Source organism: Spermophilus citellus (genome assembly GCF_964194105.1).
Source record: "Spermophilus citellus genome assembly, chromosome: 10".
Classification (NCBI taxonomy): Eukaryota; Metazoa; Chordata; class Mammalia; order Rodentia; family Sciuridae; genus Spermophilus; species Spermophilus citellus.
In genome coordinates, this window is record NC_138197.1 from 41,920,432 (window position 1) to 41,944,855 (window position 24,424).

General features: G+C 35.1%; 1 protein-coding gene across 10 annotated transcripts in view; it reads right to left on the reverse strand.

Moving 5' to 3' along the window:
* Positions 1-24,424, reverse strand: part of EPS8 (EGFR pathway substrate 8, signaling adaptor) — a 246,132-nt gene that overhangs the window by 108,535 nt on the left and 113,173 nt on the right. For 3 of the 10 annotated variants that reach the window (XM_081309607.1, XM_081309606.1, XM_081309608.1), the window contains exons 2-3: positions 5,871-5,938; positions 1,317-1,381 (exon numbers count right to left, since the gene is read on the reverse strand). The exons of 1 other annotated variant lie outside the window; for it this stretch is intronic. The gene's annotated coding sequence lies outside the window, so the exon portion shown is untranslated. Of the gene's footprint in view, positions 1-1,316; positions 1,382-5,870; positions 5,939-22,490; positions 22,673-24,424 lie in introns of all 10 variants that reach the window. 6 more of the 10 variants (XM_081309605.1, XM_081309609.1, XM_081309602.1 and 3 more) reach the window with 3 other exon arrangements.

Genomic DNA, 24,424 nt, shown 5'->3' on the forward strand with positions numbered 1-24,424 from the left:
TGAAGATCTAGGAATTGTACTCAGCTAGATTTGCTTTAGGAGCAATGACTACATGGTAGGTCACTCACTACATCCAGTTTCAACATCTGGCAACAAGAATCTACATACCCCTGTCAGTAACTCAACTTTATTCCTGCAAACTCTTAGTTTTACTTGTGTTCATCTTTGCTCTTTCTTGTGTTAAATTTTAAACCCAAATGAAACACTTTAACATTTCTTTTAATGTTTGTAGATATTAGCAGATTTAACTTTAAGGAAACTCACCATTCTTACAGTTTATGTAAATACAATTAAGCAAAATATTTCAAGTACTGACTCATTAAAATAAAGAATGGATAAGTCTAATTTCCTTTATAAAGATGCTTTTGTCAGTTTGCTTCTGCCTCTCCCATAATTCTTTAACAAATAATGACAAATTTATAACTGTAGCATAGGATAGTAATTCCCTAACAGCTCTGATTGCAATAGAAAGGTTTAAAGCCATGTGAAATGACTAAGCTCCTGTTAGTTAACACTGAAAGGAAAAAAATCAACAAATTAAAAGCATTGATGTAGCTAATTCCAGTAAATTCCCTAGGTTTGTATACTACCTATTTGCTTTTCAGGGATGGAAATTTACCTGATGCCCAAAGTATGGTCAACTGATAATAAGAAAACACAGGTGACTAGAGGCAGAAGAATCACTCCAATCCTAAACTAAGCAGACTATTATTCATCACCATGGTATTAACTCTCAAAACAGATACAGGCAAATTCACAGATAACACTTTGAAACCAGGGGGTGAGTGGGGGGTGGGGGATGCATATGTATAATTTACACAGTGTCCTATGCCAAACTCATAACAATTCAAGAGAGGAAGCTTAAAGAAACTACAGCAGTGCCCTTTATCCATACTGGGTCCTGATGCATTGAAGTGCAATCTGCTTCTCACTACAAAAGAGTCTTACAGGGTGTTATTCACAAAGCAACAGCAAATTGTGGAACACACTCCCCAGCCAGCACTGTTATTTTTATTTTGCTGTTTACATTCCATCCAGTGTTTATGCTTTGTGGCTTTACTCTGAATACAAAAGAATGTATAAGCTAACATAGGATAGATTTTTAAAGTAAAAGCCCGTCTTTAATATTGTGGTGTATTCATGAGATAATTAAAGATTTTCTGGTCATCTCGGCTGTTGTTTTCTATTGTTAATCATACTAACAATAGTTATCATTTAATACTTTCATAATGCATACACATTGTCATTTATCCATTTCACAACCTTATGAGATAAATAAACTGAGGAAATAAAAGCTCAGAAAGCTGAGCACTTGCCTGAGGTCGCCTAACTTAACTTTCAAATTCAGATCTTGGTAACTCTAAAATTTCTGCTCTTCACCCTATGAGGAAAATAAAAGCAACACTTTTTTTCTTTTGGCACTTGATTCCATTCTACCAGTTTAATTTAACCTGTATTTCAGAATATATTACAAGCACGATGCTAGGTACTTTAAGACAATTTGAAAAATAAAAATTCAACAAGTTACACTGAAATTAGACGACTCTTAGCTTGGAGCAGCTTAAAATTGAAGGGCTTTAAATTCGATAATGCTATTCTAATTTGTAAACAAAACTATGAATACTTCGAAGGCAAGAACCTTACCTATGCTCTAGCATATTACAACTCTTCCTTCTCTATATTAGCTTCCTGTGTCACTAAAGAGAATTACAGACTTGGCAATCAGACACACCTTTACATCAGCACCCTCTGGTTCCTGGCTGCTACTCATTAATACTTCATTTCTTGTTAGTTCCATAATATATTCCCCATATTAACCATGTATTCAAGCTATAATACAGTTTCCCTTATCCTTTATACCCCGCTTTATCCCCTCCCCTATACCTAAAACAATGGAGACAAACTGCATGACCTCCTTTATCTATATATAATAAGAAAATCTCCAACAGACCAAAAGATCTATTAGGTATTGAATGTTGCTTTAAAAAATGAACTGAGTAATAATATCCTTCCTTATGACACTTAAAATATTCCATTTAGTCATTTCAGAAATGAATCTCAGACAAAAAATAAAATCAACAAAATATATTACAGGAACGTGAAGGCTTGTCCTTATGTGACATGGAAACTAACCTATCTTGGCTAGAATAATCAAAATGTTCCAGAAAACTATTTCACAGATTTTTTTAGCTGTGTTTATAAACCAAACCCCCAAAACAGAACCCTTGTAAATTGAAATAACTATTTTCTTTTCAAAGAATTTGGAAGAGTTAAATTCAGGATGTGAAACTTTCAGTTTTCCATCATTAAAAACATTTCACTAATATGGGGATTTTTCTTTACTTTTTTTAAAATTTTTATTTATATATGACAGCGGAATGCTTTACAATTCTTATTACACATCTAGAGCGCAATTTTTCATCTCTGGTTGTATGCAAAGTATATTCACACCAATTCATGTCTTCATACATGTACTTTGGATAATAATGATCATCACATTCCACCATCATTTCTAACCCCACACCCACTCCATTCCCCTCCCACCCCTCTGCCCTATTTAGAGTTCATCTATTCCTGCCATGCTCTCCCTCCCAACCCCATTATGAAACAGCCTCCTTATATCAAAGAAAACATTCAGCATTTGGTTTTTTGGGATTGGCTAATTTCACTTAGCATTATCTTCTCTAACTCCATCCATTTACCTGCAAATGCCATGATTTTATTCTCTTTTATTGCTGAGTAATATTCCATTGTGTATATATGCCACATTTTTTTAAATCCCTTTATCTATTGAAGGGCATCTAGGTTGGTTCCACAGTTTAGCTATTGTGCTGCTATAAACATTGATGTGGCTGTGTCCCTGTAGTATGCTGTTCTTAAGTGATATGGGCATTTTTCACTTCCCATGAATTCCATACTAAAGATTCAAAGAGTAACACATTTTCTGAATGGATAAAGTATATTTTTCAGTATTCTTTCATTAAAAGATTTCTTTTAATTTTCATGTAAGCATTGGGAATTTCAATTATCCCTCAAATTGGCTGCAAAAGCTATTCTGTGTACTGTTATCTAACCCTAGGGCTTGTACACTCATACTCTGAAATGAAAGAAGATTAGTGTGTGTGTGTGTGTGTGTGTGTGTGTGTGTAAGCAAAAGGAAGGTGGATAATTAATTACTATATATGTATGAATTTTTTGTTTTAGTTTTGCTTTTTAGAGTTGCTGGAGTTTGAACTCAAGGCATCACACATGCTAAGAAAAATGTTCCACCATGAAACATCCTCAGCCCAATATGTCTGGTTTTTAAAATCTGATTTTAAGGTGGAAAATTTTATCTTGCCAATAAAGAGGAAACACAAACTGAAAGAACAGATTTTTGTCTTTTAACTTGATAATTACTCTTTTTTTTCCCAAAGGTAAATGGTTTAAATATAACTGTCAGCTCCTGACAGGAGGTAAATCTAAAATTAAATTGTATATATTTCATAATATTTTAACACTATTCCCCAAAATGCAGCTCATTAGTAACCAATTATCCCATTTCCTAAGTCCATAGTAATCTCAGTCAGATGAACTGACTCATCTCTAGGCCTGGACTTTCTCATCTTAATGAATATGAATGAAGTATCATAGAACCTATAAAGACCTACAACTTCTCGAGCTGATCTACTGTAACAAGAGATCTTTATCAATACCAGAATCCATTCTGATCCAGGCCATCTGTACAGAGCGCCCTTCAGGGCCTTCCCACATAATCAGGGGGATGATGATAATGAGGAGGGAGGGAGCTCAGCAATGACATAATCCCCTGGGCACTTGAACTGGGTTCTGTAGGATGCACTTCTCTTGCTTTTTCATTCAAGCCTAACAATTTTATATATAAGTAACACTATGCCATCCTACAACTATGAAGATGGAGGCTCAAAAAGGTGCATGACTAAAATTTCACAAGTATTAGATGATGAATACTATAAAATCAAACATTTCTCCTACTTACTATACTACCTAAATTTAACTAAATAAATAAATAATAAAAATAATGGTGAATGTCCCCTAGAACTGTCTTTCTGGGTTGATGAGTTGCTTTTTCAGGAAGTCAAAAAAAAATTACTTCCAAAAAACATTTCTTAAAGGTACCAAGGTATCTAATTTGCAACAATATAAGAACACAAAAGTTATCAGATGAAGCAGCCAAGCAACAATTTAGAAATCCAAGTGGCCACAAAATGAAAACAGTTGATCTGGTTCTAAAGATTAAAGTACATGTTGTCAGTCACTGTTAACAGGTCTGAACACAACCTCGCCACCCACCTCCCCACCCCCGGCAACTAAGAATAACACTAAGTAAACTATATAAGAAAAATGTAACATTCTCTTCCAGATTAAAAAACAGAAATAGGAGCTGCAATATTAGAAAAAAAAATAACCAAACCATCTAGCTACAAAGTAATGACTTCCATATAGAATTGAAGATAACCAAATAGCATAGTACATAATGATAATTTCACTAGCAGCTAACCAGTATTTACTCCCAAAACACAGATACTGGAGAAAAATACACTAACCCATTATATTCCATCCTCCTACAGTTTTTATATATTGGATAATAGGGTCCAATGGGTGAATCCCTTTCACTAAATAGTATCCTGGCACCTTAGAATACATGAAAAAAACCTCAGCCTAAACAGATTGGCTTAGTGGGTGGATAGAAGACGAATACGATAACAAAAACAAAGGAAGTTCAAAAGAAAACCAAACAAACAAAAATATTGATGAAGATAGAAGAAATACCCAACACCCATTTCATGGTTTTTGTTTTTGCTTTGTTTGTTGCTTTTGTTTTTGTTTTTGATGTTGTTTGTTTCTTAGGTTGATTGGTTTGTACTAGGAATTGAACCCAAGGGTACTCTACCACTAAGCTACATCACCAAACCTTTTTATTTCTTACTTTGTGACAAGGTCTTACTAAATTGCCAAGGTTCTGACTTGAAATCCTCCCAACTCAACCTTCTAAATCACTAGGATTATAGGCATGTACTGCCATGCCCAGCATCCTTTCCGTTTTACTAAGCTTCATTCCGAATACATTAAGGTGTCCAGATGAATGGCTCAAACACTAGAGAAGGGAAAAATCAGAAACAGTCTTTTTTTCCACAGTTAAGAATGAAAAAGCACTGAAAATTATGCAAGCAGGTTTTTAACAGATCATTTTTAAAAATCCATAGATTAAATTTCTCTTCAAATATTTTCTAGTAAATAATATGTAATTCTAAAAGTAACAATGCTTTCAAAATTACATAAATGATTTGGATTTTTTCTTCTGCTGCTGCTTCTCCCTCTTCCTCATCATCTTCTTCTTCTTTGTATTTACCACTTTATTAAGAAACAACACCTAAGACAGCCCTGTCCCAACGGAACTAGACTATAATAACCTGCAAAATTTTCATGTTTATAAAGACTTTTTGCATGTAAGTGCTAATTTCTATTTAATTTACTATGACAGTTCATAATACTAATATAGCTAACTTATGTTTTCTTTATAAAATACTTTCATATTGGTGATTTCAATTTATTCTCATAATACGTAACCTGGAAGGCAAGCAGAACAAACAGCCTTTTCATTCTCATTTTAAAAACAGACTCACTAACAAAGATGTCAAGGAATTAGGGCCAAGACAACCAAAGCACATCTGCAGTAAGGCCAGCATGGAAAAGGCAGTTCTCAACTCACCCCATGCTCTCACCTGCACTCCTGTGAACAGTATTTTGTGGATAACTGTAGTATTTCCCAAGCACATGCAAATAAAAAGTTTTCCAAGAAACAAGAGACTACTTTAAATATATACTAATTTTTCTACAAATGGACTCACCTTAAAATGAAAATGTTTCCCTTCTTATGTTTCTACTTCAATCCAATGAAGGTCGTATTGTAGGTGGCCTGCACATCAAAATAAACAATAAAAGTAAAATACTCATTTTGAGACAAATATGAAAGTAACAATTGCTTTTGCATAATATATATTTCATTCTCCTATACTTATACTTTTTCCCTAGATTCAAAATGATATAGATGGAAAAGGGCAAGAAGAAAAAAAAAATCATGAAAATGAAATAATAATATGGTAATGGCATCTAATTTAATTCTTGCAGAAACCCTGAGAAGTACTGAACAAATAGATTCTAGGAGCTTAAGTAGCATTTGAAGCCATGCGCTTTATTTTGCATCTTAACAACTGTAAGAAAAACAGATGTATTCACTCTTCTTATACATAGCTTTAAATATTCTCAAATCCAAGACTTCAAATAAACATAGTAACCAGGTTATTTAAGTCATACAGCCTTTTAAATGTATATGTTATTAAATACTGCATACATCTATGTTATTTGTAATGTTATCAGGTACATGTTGACCATCGGGTATTTAAAGAATCCATAATTAGGATAATTTTTAAAAGCTAGGATAGAAGAAAATGTCAATAATAGAACAAGGACAAAGAACCTGAGTTTTAAACCAAAACTGATATCATAACATTTTAAAGAAATGTATAATTAACAGTGCTAGCTTCTTTTTCAAGTCTAGCAGCAATGAAAATGGACTTTGGACTGGGGAGATCTAGAATTGAATCCCAATTCTTTACAGTTGACAGTATGAAAATAATAAGGATGAGTATTTCATTCTTCTGTAGATGCTAATAAAATCTCACCTGCCTAAAGGTCACACATATATAAAAACTTTAGCAATGTCATAAAGTAAATTTAAAAGTGATATAGCCAGGTAAGTGTCACATAGTTTATGTGTTAAACATCTTCACTGTGCTCACAGAAAATACCCCCAATTTTAGTTTATAGTTTATATATTCTTTAATGTATAAAAGTTCTGATGTGTTAATAATCAAATCAATCCATAGAAAGTTAAGTACACTAAATTTGAAGTTCAGGCCTGTGTGGTAGCGCACACCTATAATCCCAGCCACTCAGAAGGCTGAGGTAAGAGGACTCTGCAAGTTCAAAGCCAACCTCAGCAACTTAGTGAGGCTAAGCAACTTTGCAAAACCCTGTCTCTAAATATAATATAAAAATGCTGGGGATGGGCTCAATGGTTAAGCACCCCAAAGAGAGGGGGGAGTGAGAGAGAGAGGGAGAGAGGGTAGGGGAGAAGGAGAGGAGGGAGGAGGGAGGAAGCGGGGAGGGAGGAGAGAAATTTAGAAACTAGTGTTATCAGAGAGAAAAAAGAAAGTAGTAGGTCATAACTACATGAAAAAAATAAAGCCTAAGATGCAAAGAAAAACTTCAGAAGGCATCCTGAGAACACGTGATAGGAAACCATACAACCAAGCATAGGTCAACAGTCTCCATGAGTACACAACTCAGAAACATCACAACCCAGAAACATCACAACCCAGAAAACCGCATACGTAATGAGAAAGCTATATTTTGTTTTAAGATTCTGGGAAAGGCTTGATGCCTATCATCCGGGATGGGGTGGTAGCTGAATGATAGAGTATTTGGTTAATATGCAAGAGGCCCTGGGTTTGATGTCCAGTACTATCAACACCACCAGCATCCCCCCTAAAAAGAAGAAATTATCACTCTAAATAGTTAAAAAATAAATTAAATCCTCATGTGTAAAGGAATGTACTTTACTGATAGCTCTAGGAAATTCACTTACTTGTAATTTGAATAGTATATTACCAGGTAATCTGAAAAATGACATATTAAGTGTAGTTAATGGAGCTAAAATTTTAAGGGCTTAGGTCCCTCAACTAATATCAAGAAAGTATTAAACATGATAGTATAAAGTAAGTCTCTTCCCTCCAAAAGTCTGCAACTTAACAGAAAACACTACAATATACAAAAATAAATGTTAATGTCATTTTGTTCTATAACAGAGGAATCAGTGAGAGACATTAGATGTTTGGTTGCCTCTCTCATTACATTACAAGCTACTGATACACAATGCCTAGACACTTTAATTCAGTGGAGTTACAAAATGTGACATGAAGAAGGCTGGAAAAATGGCTCAGGAGGCTGAGGCAGGAGGAACTTGAGTTCAAAGCCAACTTCAGCAATGGTGAGGTGCTAAGCAACTCAGTGAGACCCTGTCTCTAAATAAAATACAAAATATGATTGGGGTTATGGCTCAGTGGTACAGTGTTTGCCTGGCATGTCTGAGGCACTGGGTTTGAATCTCAGCACCACATATAAATAACTGAATAAAATAAAGGTCCATCTAAAAATAAAATAAAGGTCCACTAAAAATATATATTTTAAAAAAATTTTAAAGGAGGCAGGAACATATGAAACAGAGGCAATAACATGTATAACAAAGGCAAAGCTCTGTAACATGGATGAAAATAAACATCAGAGGTACCCGCTTCCCTGTCAACAAACACAGAGAGCTTACTATGCTGGATTCTGCTCTAGGTACCTGATGTATGAACTCACTCCATCCCAACAACCTTGGAAATCAGGCTCCATTAATACCCTGATTAATACCCTCCATTAATACCTGTCATATATAAATAAATAAATAATAATAACAGGTAAGAAAATTAAGGCACACAGATATTAAGTAACTTGTCCAAAGTGGCAATGGTAAGTGAAAAATCAAAACAAAAAATAGGAAGTTTGGCTCCAGAGTTCACATTCTTAACTTACTTGAAGTTAGTCCTTGTTCCTAAGGATTAACCAAATAATTAATGATGTCATTGTCTTTATAGTATTTCTCAAAGCACATCACATAATTTTTAAGCTATTATTTAAAATGTTTCTTATTCCTTCAAAACCAATTATTTTCAAATTTCACTCATGTTTAGGATTTGGCCCCATAAAAAAATTCCTCCATATTCTACAAATATTTTTCATAAATATAATTTTATGAAAAAAATTTTCCAATGTCTCCTGCCATTAAAAACTCAGAATTTAACTCTAGATAGGGCAGAGGGGTTGGAGGGAAAGGGAGAGGGCAAGGGGTTAGAAATGATAATGGACATTTCATTTAATTGTACAAAAACTTCTGATATTTTACTGACAAGAAAGATTTTTCTCAAATTATTTCAAATAACTTCCTTACTAGGATTTAATACAGTACCAACTCAAGATATAAGCTATATAAACTAATGCTTTCTGATTTTTTATTCAGAGCCTTGAGTTAACTTCTGTAAAATTGTTGATGTGTAGTAATTATTATATAAACATTTGATGTGGTAGTAGTAGAAACAAGTTTTAGTGCTAGTCTTAATATTAATAACAGTAATAATGATTATTAGTAGTGTTTCATCTGCACCACTATCTCTGCTATGTATTTTTGATATTATATTTCCAATAAAAAGGCAGTTTTAAGAACAAAAAAAAGAAAGAAATGATGATGGAATGTGATGGTCATTTTTATCCAAAGAATGTGTATGAAAACACAAATTTTTGTGAATATACTTTGTATACAACCAGAGATATAAAAAATTGTACTCTAGATGTGTAATAAGAATTTGTAATGCATTCCACCCATACATTAATAATAATAAGAAGAAGAAGAATAAGAAACTCAGAATCTGCAAAAGAATCAAGGACACCCAATTTTCTTTTTTGCAAACCACACAATTTTGTAAACAAACATTAAAAGAAAGTAGGTTTTCAGGAAAATATTTCAGAAAATAACCAAAGATAAAATTAACAATATATCATAGTTTTCAATCCTAATGAATGAAGGTATCTAGGCTTAACAACTAGCATCAAACAAAGAAAAACAACTACATATTGTATGTCTCCTCTGTGAAGAAGAAATACCACCCTGTGGCAGGAAGTAAGGAGAAGGGAAGCGAAGAATGAAACAAAACAAAGAAGAGGAAGAAAGGGGCAGGGAGAGGGAAGAAAGAAAAAGGAAGAAGATGTACCCAAATTTGGTTACACCTCTACATCTTTCTAACTTTGTTTCAAACACACACACACACACACACACACACACACACACACACACACAAAACACAGGACAGAAGGACATGTTAAATTACTACAGAGGTGATCAGCATGACCTTGCTGTAGGAAATTCCACAGGCCAAACCAGTTTCTTCAATAAATAAACCTCAAGAATATAAAGGTGTTACAGTTTGGATGTGGAATGCCCCCAAAGCTCAGATGTTGAAAACACAGCCTTCAAATGCCACAAGGGTCAGAGGTGGGGCTTTCAGGAAATGATTTGATCTTGAGAATTGTAGTATTATCAGTGGATTAATTCATTTGATAGATTAATACTTTGGCCTACAGGGTGGTCACTGTGGGCATACAGAGCATGTTTGAAGGATGCAGCCTCCTGGGGGTCTGGCCTTAGGGACTATATCTGTCCAGCTGCCCTGAGCTGAGAAGCTTTCCTCTTCAATACTCTTCCACCATGATGTGTGTGTCTTCCACGAGGCCAGCCTACCAGGAATGAAATCCTCTGAAACCAGGGGCCAAAATGAATCTTTCCTCCTCTAAGTTGTAACTGTAAATATGTGAAAAGCTGACTAAAGAGGAATACTTATATGTTAAGAGTCATTAAAAAACATATTAAGGAATCATAAAGAGTATTTTCTGGACCTTGATTCAAACAAAATGTGAAAAGAGGACTTTTATGAAACTACTGGCAAACTGAACATTCACTAAATGTTCAATAATATTAAGGAATTATTAACTTTTAGTTTGGGGTATAACAATGAAATTAAGTCTTTTAAAAATATTTTTTATCTTTTAGAATAACATACTGATATATTATAAGGAAATAGTATGTCTGAGATTTGCTTGGCTTCACAAGAAAGGAAAGAAAATAGGGAAATATGATGAAAAAAATTTAGTCAAGAATTAACATCTGTTGAAGCTAGATATGGCTACATAAAGATTTGTTATATTGTTTTTTTCTGACTTATTTATTTACTGACTTATTCATTCATACATACATACTAAGAATTGAACCCAAGCTGCTCAACCACTGAGCCACATCTCCAGCCCTTTTTATTTTTTATTTAGAGATAGGGTCTCACTAAGTTGCTTAGAGCCTCACTAAGTTGTTGAGGCTGGTTTTGAATTTATGGTCTTCCTGCCTCAGCCTTCTGAGCTTCTGGGATTACATGAGTACACCACCACACCTGTTTCTGTTTACTTTATATATGTAAAATTTTCCACATAATAAATTTTTTTAAAAACTAAGAAATATGATACAACAAAAAAATGGTACCTCAAGTATTATAATAGAAATGTTTTTAAAGAACAATTTAAAATACAACAGCATGTTCCCATAAGAAAAAAAATATTTTAACTAAATAATAATACTAACCAAAGTTTCAACTCGATTACTTTTCTCAGTAGCTTACCTAAAATGTTATATTTTTTAAGTAATAGCAGATCTCTTTATTAAATAATGCCAGTACAGTGAAAACAGCAATTTGTTTGAAAAGTACTGGCTGTTTAAAACTATTAGCAAATTGCTAGACTTTAGGGTTGTTTTTAACTTACAAAGTATTTTATTCATTGCTACTAACATCAAAAACACATTATGATGAGTTAAATGGTAAATTATACCTTATATTCCTCAAGTTTGGAAAACGTCATTTATAATTTATTATATTATGAAGCCTGCTAAGTGAGAAAATTGAATACAGCATAAAAGGGCAAAAAGAACAAAGGTTTGAAGTTCAATTTTGACTCTACCACTTATTACTTAATATTATTTCAAGAAAATTTTTTCTTCCTCATCTGCAAAATAATGAAAATAACTGCTTACATCCAATGTTCTAAATACTTAAATGTGGATAATTATGTACACAGTAAATTTCATGTTTTAATCCTTTATATAAATTATAGTTATATATATTACATATATAAATGTTTATATATATATATATATATATATATATATATATATATATATATAAATACATATTTCCCAACATTGTTCCTGGTAATGTTTAGTACATAATATTAAATGCTCTCATTGTCAACATCCAATCATTGCTCTGGTAGTTAGCATTATTTTTATGCTTGCCAATATTAGACTTGCTTCTCAAATGCCAACACTTCCTGAGGATGTAAACTGTCATTCAGAAACATATCCACTCTCATGGTTAATAAGGCCTTCTGAGCATTTCAGCAAGTAGTGTTTATATAATCACCAAGGTTTCTGCTTGTAACTCCTATTCACCTAAGTTGTAAATCTTGCAGATAAATACCATAAGAAAAGTTTAAAACTCAGCTTCTTTCAGTTAAATACCCAAAGTGATATCATCATTGTGATATCATCTACCATGAGGCCCTCTCCAGAGGCTTCCTTCCAACTCACCTGATGCTCAAGGGCATTTTGTATGTATCTTAAAGCATTTATCATGTTGTATCAGTCATTTGTTTACATATTTGTCTCACAGTTGGAATATAAACTCCAAAAAGAGAGAGCCTTTTTTGTTTGCTTTTCTTTCTTTTTCTTTCTTTCTTTCTTTCTTTCTTTCTTTCTTTCTAATAATAATAATAATAATAATAATAATATCAACACCTGCAAAGTGGCAGATGGTGGTGGGACTTTGCTGAACCCAGGTAGAGCATACACCTTTATTCCAAGGACTTCTGAATCAAGTCAGCTATTTGGTCATGGTTTGAGTGTGTCCCACAGAAGTTCATGTATTGGAAATTTGATCCCTAGTGTGATGGTTCTGAGAAGTGGTGTACCTTTAAAAGGTGGAGTTCACTGAAAAGTAATTAGGTCACTGGGGATACCGCCCTTAGAGGATTAATGCTCTAATGAAATGAGTTGGTTGTTCTCAAGAAATTGAGCTGTTCTAAAAGAATAAGTCTGTCCCCTGAATCTCAGGTTTCCTGTCTCATCAAATAATCACTTATGCAGGTACTATCATCATTGTGATATCATCTACCTTGAGGCCCTCTCCAGAGGCTGACTCTAAGTGCTGCCTGGTATTGAAATTTCAGCTTCCAAAATTATGAGATAAATAAACCACTTTATTTTATAAAGTATCCAGCCTCAGGTTCTTGGTTACAGTATTAGAAAATGGAGTCATACAAAATTAAGTATTCTATAGTTAAACACTCAGTGATGGATTTAGTTCTAACAAATCTGGGACTAAAATCTGAAGAGACTTATACTTTGGTCTTATCATTTTCCCTTACTCCATATAAGACACATCTTCTGCAGATCACTCTTACCTAGCACAGACTATATCCCTGGACTACTCTTCAAAGCCTAGAACCTTCCATCAACAACAGCTAACACTACAGATAGCACTTTACATGACAGGTACTATACTAAACACATTATATATCTTAGTTCATGTGATGTTTACAATAACCTGTGAGTATACATCATTCCCTTTTTACAAGAGAAGATGCTGAGGTTTAAGGAGGTAATGAAACATGTTCAAAGTCTCAATTCATAGAGAAAAAGCAGCAGTTGAGTCCACTCCATCACCAGGTCTCTTGAACAGAAGGTATCATTATTAATTCTAGGTGTCAAATTGTACTGTACTAGGGCTATCTAGAGAGTTAGTAAAGCACTATTTCTGGGTGTGTCTGTGAGGGTATTTCCAGAAGAGAAAGGTATGTGAGTTAGTGGACTGGATGAGGAAATCCTACCCTGCCTATGGGTGGGCACCATCCAATAATCTGGGAACCCACATGGAACAAAAAGATGGAGGAAAAGCAAATTCTTGCTACCTCTGGCAGAGCCACAACACCCATTTTCTCCTGCCTTGGATGTCGGAACTCCAGGTTCTCTTGCTCTTGGCCAGTGGGCCTTGCACCAGCAGCTCTCAGGGCTCTTGGGCCTTTATCCTTAAACTGACTGTTGGCTTCGCTGGTCCTGAGGTTTCTAGATTGGACTGAACTTTGGATCTTCATTTGTAAATAGAGACTGGTCAGCCTCCATAATCTCTTGAACCAGTTCCCCACATAAATTCCCTTTCATCTATCTCTTTCTCTGTACATCTTGTTGGTTCTCTCCCCCTCCACCTCTCTCTCTCTTTCCCTAATATAGAAGGCTACTAGTAAACAAAGCTTTTCAAAGAAGGCTTTAAAGGTACCTTGAGGTCACTTTAGATGTTTTAATGAGCTTTTAAAAAGTAATGTTGGTATCCTTATGGAGTTCATCAGTTTTTCCTCTTCTGTTCTCTAATACACAGAGAACAGTAACCAAGAGAAGTTACTCTGATATGGCAGCAGACAGAGTTGAGGATGAAAATCATGCTCAAAGAAAGAAACCTGAGTAGTTTAAAAAACTTATAAACAAAGACTCAGAAAAACTTCAAACTGGTAGATACACAATGTTATTGCATAAAGGATAAGAATACAGCCTATGGCTAAAATTTATAGAAAGCTTAAAAACTACAGAACACACAGAAGTACACGTGCTAAATACACTGAATGGGAAGTTCCTGAAGTACTAAGCTGCTACCAGAACACAGATGTCATGACATTGAAACTTTCATTAATGACGGTGGAAACAGGATGAGCTAAGGAATAAGATTGGTTTTCCCCATTAAATCTCAGCTCTGTAGATTACTTCGTGACTTTAAGAAAGGTACTTATTAACTATTCTGAACTTCAATTTCCATGTCTGTAAAATAAAAATAATAATACCTCCTCTGAAGGAAAATTAAAAGATTCACAGTTAGTGCATGATTTTGTCCACAAGCATTAGGTAAAACACATTAATGTGGACCGGTAACAAAAAAGGAAAAGTTAACATTTAAAAAAAAAAAAATGGTGTGGGGGGGCTGGAGTTATGGCTCAGTGGTAGAGTGCTCGCCTAGCATGCGCAAGGCACCGAGTTCGATCCTCAGCACCACATAAAATAAATAAATAAATAAAGGTATTGTGTTTAAAAAAAAAAAAAAAGATGATGGGAGCTGGAGATGTGGTAGAGTGCTTGCCTAGCATGTGTGAGGCACCGGGTTCGATCCTTAACACCACATAAAAATAAATAAATAGATAAAATCTTCTGCTTCCTCCTCGTTTAACTAGTCCTGAAAGTAATCAATTGAGTGCAGACACTGTTCTAAGTGCATGCATACTATGACAAACCAGAAATAGACTAGTGAGTAAAACTGACCATAACAACAACAGCTAATATTTGACAAGTTGGTAGCAGATATTTGCTGCTTAGAATGCTGTTCAAAAGGGTTTGCACCTTCAAAAGGGTTCACTTGTCTCTTTTTAAGTGGTAGACTCTTAAATGAGAGGCTCTTTTTTTAAAGTGTTTTACATGCTTAATCATTTAGTTCTTACAACAAATTCTTGGAGGTTAATAATAATACCATCTTATTTTAGCGGTGAGAAAACTGAAACATGGAGATTTTAACCACTTGCTAATTCGCATATGGCTACTCAGTGATGAAGGCTGTTTTCAAATTGGGGCAGATAATTACAACAGTATGACAAATGCTGTTGTCATACTCCATTTGTAAATAGAGATATTTAGGATAGGGGAAGGTCGACAACCACACATATAAGTACACTGGGCAGTAATGGAGAGTATAAGTAAATATTTTAAAAATTATTTTGTGGACTCAACTGAATACTCAACTATCCACTGTTTCAAACATTATTTATAGAGGGAAAACTCTTCCTGTTTCAGAGAACTGGTTTTAAATGAACAGCTTTAAACCTACCTCACTGCTCATTACAAGCTAAGTTAATCATTCAACAAACTTCAGTTTCCTCATCTGAGAAACAAAAGGACAGAAAAGATCAAGTCAGGTCATCAAATACCTGGCATTTGCACGGCCACTCCCCATTCCCAGAGCCATAAAGAACATCAATACTGATTGTTACACTCTTTAATGCTGAACCTCAAGTGTGGAAATCCTCAACAATGCTCCAAACAACAACTACTAATTTATAAAGTGGGCTTTGACAGGGAAACCATGTATTACCTCTGCATTAGAAAAGCTCTATGTACCCCACCCCCCAAAAAGATCCTGTAACCCATAGAAAAAGAGATCACTTCTGTCAGGTGAGCTAGCAAAATACAAAGCTCTCATTATCCTCCTTCAAATTTTTACAAATACACAAAGAGAGGGTAAGTAACATCACTGTCCCCAATTTTTGAATTGTCATAGACCATAAAGAGAATAGTTTAGGTTCTCCACCTCTGATAGAAACATCCACAGCTTTTATATTTGGTTTCCCCCATACATAGAAGTTTAAAACAACAAACGGTGAATGACCAGGGCAAATACATTGCCCAATGAAACTGGTTTCATTATTAAGTTGAATTACCATCACGCAATAAATGCTGTCATGCCATAAAGCCTCACCAAGCCACTGTGGTAATGACTCAAGGGTGACACCATTTGCTGTAACACATATGTTTTACCTGATGTTTCACCTTCAACTAATACTTTTTATTGGAGAAAAAGAAGCATCACACAGTTATACAATAGGGTCAGTAAAGGTCTTTTTGAGGTGAACCTGTCTACACCACTCTCTTAACCAGATGTCTCATTTGGTGACACATATAATAAATAATTAATTCTTTCTTGAAGCAGCAGCTGTGCAGAGATTCTCTGGAGTTCAGCTGCCCTCAATAGTAGCAGGTGGAGGGATTGGTCCTTTACTGCTTGCTTTCCTTCTAGTCTATCCCAACCACATGTATAAGTGAAAAGTAGAATGTCAGACCCAGGCTGCCATCTGCCTAAAAAAAAAAAAACATTTCTTTTTGATGTTCTAGTTTATTCCAAATAGAATCTGATCTTCCCAAGTTGACCCTTCAAAGTTTCTCATGGGGCTTCCTTTCTCCTTGTCATCCTAGCATTGCCTCCCCCTCCTCCTTATCTCACTCCCCATCACCTCATGCCTAGATTATTAAAATAAGTACATCAGATCTTCCTACTTCAAATAACTTCCACTTTTAACCAATCCTCTTTTTCTAAGGCCCAACTTTTCCCTTGCTGCCTCTCTGGGAGTCGATAATGGCAACGTAGGAGGTCACATAATCGGAAGCAGCATTAGCTTACTGAGTTCCAGGCCCAATTACTCCACTAACAAATCTAAGCAACTCAATGTAGCTTCCTGAAAAACAAGAGTCCTGCATTACCAGAGCTCTGGGAATCTCCTACTTAATGAACAATACGTCTCCTATCTGGAATTCATGGTCCTTCAAGATCTGTCTAGTGAAAGTCACCTCAAATCATCCCCCAAATCATATTTTCCTACTCTCAGCTACTGTTTGTCTCACTAATTCCTCCTTCTAAAATGATTTAACCCACCCCTCTTAACCGAAAAGTCCTCCAACAGAAGAGTAAACAAGGGACAGTCGTCTTCACCCTTTTCTGGCATTTTCAAACTCTCCACAATTGAATGCAATTCAGGGGGAAAAAATGAAATTTCCCAAATGAGAACTACAAAGCAAACTTATCTCAATAAACAATGCCTAACCTAGTAAACTTCAATAACATATCCTCTTTCTTCCTAGAGATTTTATTTGCTATGCATATTTGGCCCCATTAACTTTAAAGCTTAACCTGTGTAAGCAGTGGCTCCAAAGTAAGAACTCAGTAGCTAATGAACTGATTTTATTTTGGTTCTCTGAAGTGTGCAGTCTAATTTGTTAATGCCTAATTGAAGTGGATATTGTATATAGTTAATGTGGTTATGCAAAAGTACTTAGTCTTAGTACGTTAACAACCTCATTCCCCATTTCCTAAAGGCTCAGCTTATTTTTAAATGTCAAAACACATTATTTTATGAGGAGCAGATTAGTTCCAATAGCACCAATGCAGTAATTTTATAAGTTAAATTATTTTTGTGAACTGCTCTAAGAACCCCCCAGTCCACATTTTCAAAGCTGTATTAGTAAGAAAGTGGCAAGAAATAAGAACTCGGGAGGAGCCCCCAAGACATTTTCCTCCTCTCCAGAGGTCAATCAGCTTACAAGAAGAAAAATCAGTAGTATACAGACAACATCCATCTCTCCAGAATCTGCAGTAACTTTGATATTAAGAAGGACAAATAGTTATATTTAAGAACAAAAATAGTGTCTTATGCCGGGCTTGCCTGTAATCCCAGCCACTTGGGAGGCTGATACAGAAGGACTGTGAGTTCAAAGCCAGCGCCAGCAAAAGCGAGATGCTAAGCAACTCAATGAGACCCCATCTCTAAATAAAATACAAAATAAGGCTGGGGATGTGGCTCAGTGGTAAAGTGCCCCTGAGTTCAATCCCCAGTACCCTCCCACAAAAAAAAAAAAGTGTCTCATATAAACTAAAGAAAGCACAAAATTTTATCAAAGGGACTGTTCCAAATCCCACCACCTAATAACTTATTGTTACAGTCAAGTCTCATTTCTTCTAATCATCAAATTCCTTATCAGGAAAATGGAGGCTATTATAATATCATCAAGGATCAAATGATATAACAACATGTAAGTGTTTGAAAACTGCAAAATGTTTCAAAAATATAAATTAAAACAGTCTGTAGGAAATATTCCTAAGTCACGAAATGTTAAGTAATTGTCTATTATCAAATAAATCCACCTAGTGGGAAGATTAAAGTAAATAGGATTAAACAGGGAAGAATTATGCTCAATAACATCCATTTTCTAAATCTGGGTTTCTATACACCTTGCTTTTTTTTTTTTTAAGTAGGACATGCAAAGCTCTATACAAACAATTTCAGGTAGTTAAGTGTCTGAACACCTTTTCTTAAAGATCTCTAGGGAGAGAAATTCCACCCATCCCTTAGTATTTTTCACTCTGGAACTGAACAACTCCAATAAGGAATAAACAAGTAAGTTCTCACTTCTTTCATCTGATAAAAGTCAAAAAAATATACCCATTTGGGTTAAAACACTAGATATACAATTCTATAACAAGTTTTATGGCAGGGAAAAAAACACAAAATATCCAAGGAATAAATGACCTATGCTTTTTCTCTTTCATTTACATTTCCTCCTTGTAGAAGTGAGAACATCCATTGCCTCACCCACCTCCCACAAGAAAAAAAAAACTAATCCAGTTTCCCAGTTTTCATAATGGAATGCTAACCTTGACACTCGCTAATCCAAAAAGATATGTTCTTCTCTTCCTTCCATACCACAAAAGATCAGCACCTCATGCACTTACAAATACAAAATAAGTATCTTAGTATGTTAACAACCTCATTCCCCATTTCCTAAAGGCTCAGCTTATTTTTAAATGTCAAAACACATTATTTTATGAGGAGCAGATTAGTTCCAATAGCACTGTTATGTTTCAACTCTTGACAAAAGCAAATACTAAGACAGTTGATAGATATTTTGGATGAGAGCAGCTTCAGATTTGAGTACATTTTAGAATTCAGATTTTCAGACTGGGATGCTTTACCTGTAAAGTTTATGCAAATATTTCAAAGTCTAAAAATTCTGAAATCTGAAACACTTCTGGCCCAGGCATTTCAGATAAAGTAAAAAAACCTAAGAAGATTACCATTAAACAGGGACGAGAGGTGGGAGGGAATGGGAGAGAGAAGGGGAATTGCACGGAAGATGGAAGGAGACCCTCATTGTTATACAAAATAACATATAAGATGGTGTGAGGAGGAAGAAAAAAAAGAGAGAGAGAAATGTGTTACAGTAGATGGGGTAGAGAGAGGTGATGGGAGGGGAGGGGGGATAGGAAGGGCAGTAGAATACAACAGACACTAGTATGGCTGTATGTATAAACGTGGCTGTATAACCAATGTGATCCTGCAATCTGTACACATGGAAAAATAAGAATTCATGCCCCATTTGAATCAAATGTATGATATGTCAAGATCATGGTAATGTTTTGAGCAACTAATTAAAAAAAAAAAAAAGAAAGAAAACCTAAGGCCCATGTAAATTTTTCAAGATCTATAACAGTGTTCTCTCTTAGAAGAACTAAATTTAATATAACTGAACAATATTACTTTCATTGCTCACAGAATGTATTGATTACTTGACTATTAAAGATCATACCTTAGGGGCTGGAGATATAGCTCAGTTGGTAGAGTGCTTGTATTGCCTGCACAAGGCTGTGGGTTCAATTCCCAGCAAGACCACCACCACCACCACCACCACAACAACAAAAAAGATTATGCCTTAGGCTCTCATTGAAGATCAACTTAAGAAATGAATACTTAAAAAGAATATTTTTGTTCTGGGTTCCAACAACATCCAACATGTTTTTCAATATACTTTTAATATAATATCTTCCTACTGCACTTACTGTTTGTAGCATTTCAATGACAATTCACACATTATAATTTAATGAAATTTTTATTTGCTTGTCTATCACTTCCCCTGGGCAGGAACTTCAAGAGCCAAAACTACATCTTGTTCAATGTTTTTTCTGAAATGTTGAGCATAGTTCCTGGTACATAATAGAGCTCAATAATCATTTGTTGAATGAATAAATCATTTACTATAATTTCTTCCAGGTCATATGTTCAGTCCTAAATAGAAAATAATCTTCTTAAAAGAAGAAACCACATCTTCCACTTATTTATCTTCTTTACACTTCCTGGAATTGTGCCTTGCTAATAGCAAGGACTCAATAAACATTTGATGTCAATAATGATGAGGATGGTAGTGGTAGTAGTAAAGAAGATAAATTAATCTCATCAAAACAATATACAGAATATTGTTCATCTTCAAAATCAAACAAAATTATTAAGTGATTACATCTTGAGATAATGACTATTTTCTTCTTTTCTGTTTTTCCATATGGGTTAGTTTCTTAGTTTTGAGCTAAAAAAAAAAAAAAAAACACTTAGTTCCTTTTGTAAACAAAATCTAGTAGACTATAGTAATTCATCTAAGAAAAGTGAATCTCCTTCCTTAAGATATTTACCTTTTGGAAACCTCAAACCTCCTGTCTTTTGTCCCCTAGGTCTAAGATTTCAGAAAACTTTCCTCTATTTCTTCCTGCTGCAGGACAACTGCTTTGAGAAGTAGGCTCTTTCTGAACCTGCAGGGTATTTAGATAAAGATAAAGAGAAAGCAGGGAACTGAGAGTAACAATGATCTCCCACCCTGTAGAGGATACACCTGCCACTCTGGTGCTCTGTGTGCATTTGTCATGGTCCTGCCCTAATTCTAACTCCAGTTACAGTTCAAAGCTAGCAGAAGCAAAGTCCCTAATTGGCAAAACTGGCTATATACTCTGTCCTATGACAGACATATATGCACATGCACAAAAAATGTTATATTTTCATATGAAACAATGTTTACTGCAGTTTGAGGTGATTTGATACCATAATGTACTCGATGAAGATAAAAACTAATGAAAAAATTTCTTTACTTGTATCTATCAAGATAACTCCCTACCATCACAAATTTGATTATCTGGATTATACTCTAGACAAGTTCCACTTCCCTAAAGTAGTCGTGTTTGAAAAGTGTATATCATTATGGTCTAAAATGGACCACCTGAAGTCCAGAAGTATGAGTACATAAAGAAGTGAATCTGACACCTAGAAACACTGACTCCAGTGATTACTTGCTTAACTGTGGTTGCCTTTTATCACTTTGTTCATGGCTTTTTTTTTTTTACAGGATTTTGAATTTTAAAAATTCTTCTGATGTTGCTAATATAAACATGTTGACTAACATAAGCAATTTTTAAAGAATGTTTCAGAAACATATCCACCAATTTAGATGCTGAATTTAACTCAAAAAGGAGACTCTTAGAAACAAGAGAATAACATGCTAAAAGAAACAAGCCAAACACCAAAAAAAAAAAAAAAAAAAACGAAGGCCAAATGTTTTCTCTGATAAGCAGATCCATAATGGGAGGCAGAATGAGGTACTTTGGATTGGGCAGAGGGGAGTGAGGGGAGGGGAGAGAGTGATGGGGTGGGAAGGATGGTGGAATGAGATGGACATTATGACCCTATATACATTATGATTATATGACCAGTCTGTGACTCTGCACCATGTACAGCCAGAAGAATGAGAGGCTGTGCTCCATTTGTGTACAATATGTCAAAATGCATTCTACTATCATGTTTAACTAATTAGAACAATTTTTTTAAAGAGCATCTTATATACAAAAAATTTCCCTTCTTTTTTAGTATCAAAATAACAGTCTCTCTGAATCCTTCAGTTTAAATGGGAGTACACTGAGTACAAAACTCTCATTTGACAATAAATGAGAAGGTACAGACCTTTGCTTCTCTCCTTGTCACATGAAAGACAATGCTCACCTCAGCACTCAAAATTTCACTTTATCAATTTCAGCATTCTAGCATCAACTCCACTAATCGCAAAACTTATTCATTTATTTAGAAAAAAAAAATATATATATATATACAAAGCTACAGCAAAAAATGAGTTTGCAATGACCCCAGTCTTTAAAAGCTCAAGTTAAAGTGATCTCCAGTAAAACTAGTCAATTCACTGTGTCCCCAAACACACATTCGACAGGTATTTACTAGACAAGCTAAATGCAGGAACCATTTCCCACACTAGTTATGTAGCAGTGAGCAATAGGACAAGATTCCTTGTGAATAAAGACACCTACCAGTCCCTTTATACTTTTATGCTTCACATGTCACTTCCTCTCTCTCCTCCACAATTCCTCCATACTTTTCTTTCTCCTTAGTGCCAGTCCCTACCAAATTCTTCATACACCATAGTTCCGATAACTCAGAAATATGAAGCTGACTGCTGATGAAAAACCCAAGACTCAAGCACGGCTGAAATCTGGGGAAGAGAGAAGCAAGAGTCCAATAAAGTTTAGGAAATCAAAGAGATTTAAGGGATTCTGGGCAGGTTTTTAAGGCTAAGACAGAGTCAACACAAGAAATCAATATCTGGATCTACAGTACAGTTGAGGATTTCATTGTACAAGCAAGATAGACACCCAGTGACCAGACGGGGACACAAAATTAATACAGAATCAGCAGTAATGGTCCTTGGCATCAAGACAGAAGCTCCTAATCAAGGTTCTTATTTTCCCCACAGGCAGAGCTGGCCCCTCCAGCAGGTCTGAACTTCTAGTATGAGTCAAGTATTCCTAACAATGAGTTGAAAGAAAGTCAGAAGCCCACAGTCAGAGATGCTATCATGCTGAGGCCACAGATTCTCTGAGGGAAAAAAAAAAAAAGTTTCTAATTAAAAACAACCATTGGAGGGCCAGGCGCTGTGGTGCATGCCTGTAATGCCAGCATGACAGGAGGCTGGCAAGGAGGATCCTGAAGTCAAAGCCAGCCTCAGCAAAAGTGAGGCGCTAAGCAACTCAGTGAGACTCTTCTCTAAATAAAATACAAAATAGAGCTGGGGATGTGGCTCAGTGGTCGAGTGCCCCCTGAGTTCGATCCCCGGTACCCACCCACCCCCCAAAAAAACCACTGAGTATGATTTCCTTTGGATTTTCTTTCTCTTTTGTGGTCAGAAGGTAGAAGAGATAGGTCTGAGAAGTTAAACTCCAACAGTGAGGATGTTAACAATGGTGATGCTGATAGTGATTAATAAGAAAGTTGTTAAAATTTATAACTGTATTGCCCCTTTCTACTTATTGATTACTTAGCACCTTTAAAATACTTTTGAATCCACCATCTCATTTCACTACCATAAACAAGAATCATTATTTTTCCAATGACATTCATAATACTAGTTGCATCATTTTAGTTACATTATGGAAAAAGAGGCATTTGTAGGCCAAACCTCACTTATTTATAGCACTTCATCTTGCAGATATATGACTCAGGCAGAAACTAGACCCTTAAGAAATCAGAATACATCCTTGAGCTACAAATCCAGTGGTATACAAGGACCCAGTCTAGGCCATACCAGAAATATGATTTCCCCTCAAAATGCCAAAGTAATTTAGCTTTGTTTAGAAACATTTATGTGTTTCAGAAACATTCTCAATAAAGTTGTTGGTCTTTTCCTGTTACTTTACCCAAAAAAATGTTTAAGCAAAATTAAATAAAATGCAATTGTATGAATACTTAATTAATAAATTAATAATTAATAATTATGTATCATAATCATAGACAGCAAAGTCAGTGTTGAAACAGATCTGCCCACAGGAAGCCCTGGGAAATGACGAGGTCTTTTTTTCCTTTTCCAAATTCCTCCTTGATTCCTTCATGTATCTCCAGCTATATTTGAGATTGTGAAACGAATCACATCAACTATAAATACTATGACCCTTATTTAGATGAGGCATACCTAACATCATAGTATAATCCAGGTGCAAAAGCACAACAATCACCAAATGGATATACTTCCACCTGAAGGAGACCTTGGATGTTCATTTCTATCTTTATAGATGTCAAGAAGTAGCCAAAAGGTAAAAGGTACTAATCTATTTAATTCATGCAAATCTCAATGAAAGTCCTTTAGCAACCAAAATATATACACTCCATGGACTACACTAGTTCAGTCTAATTCAAATCTTCCCACTTCTTCTCTGTGTTCAGTCCAGAAGCTCTTACTCTTGACGAGTTG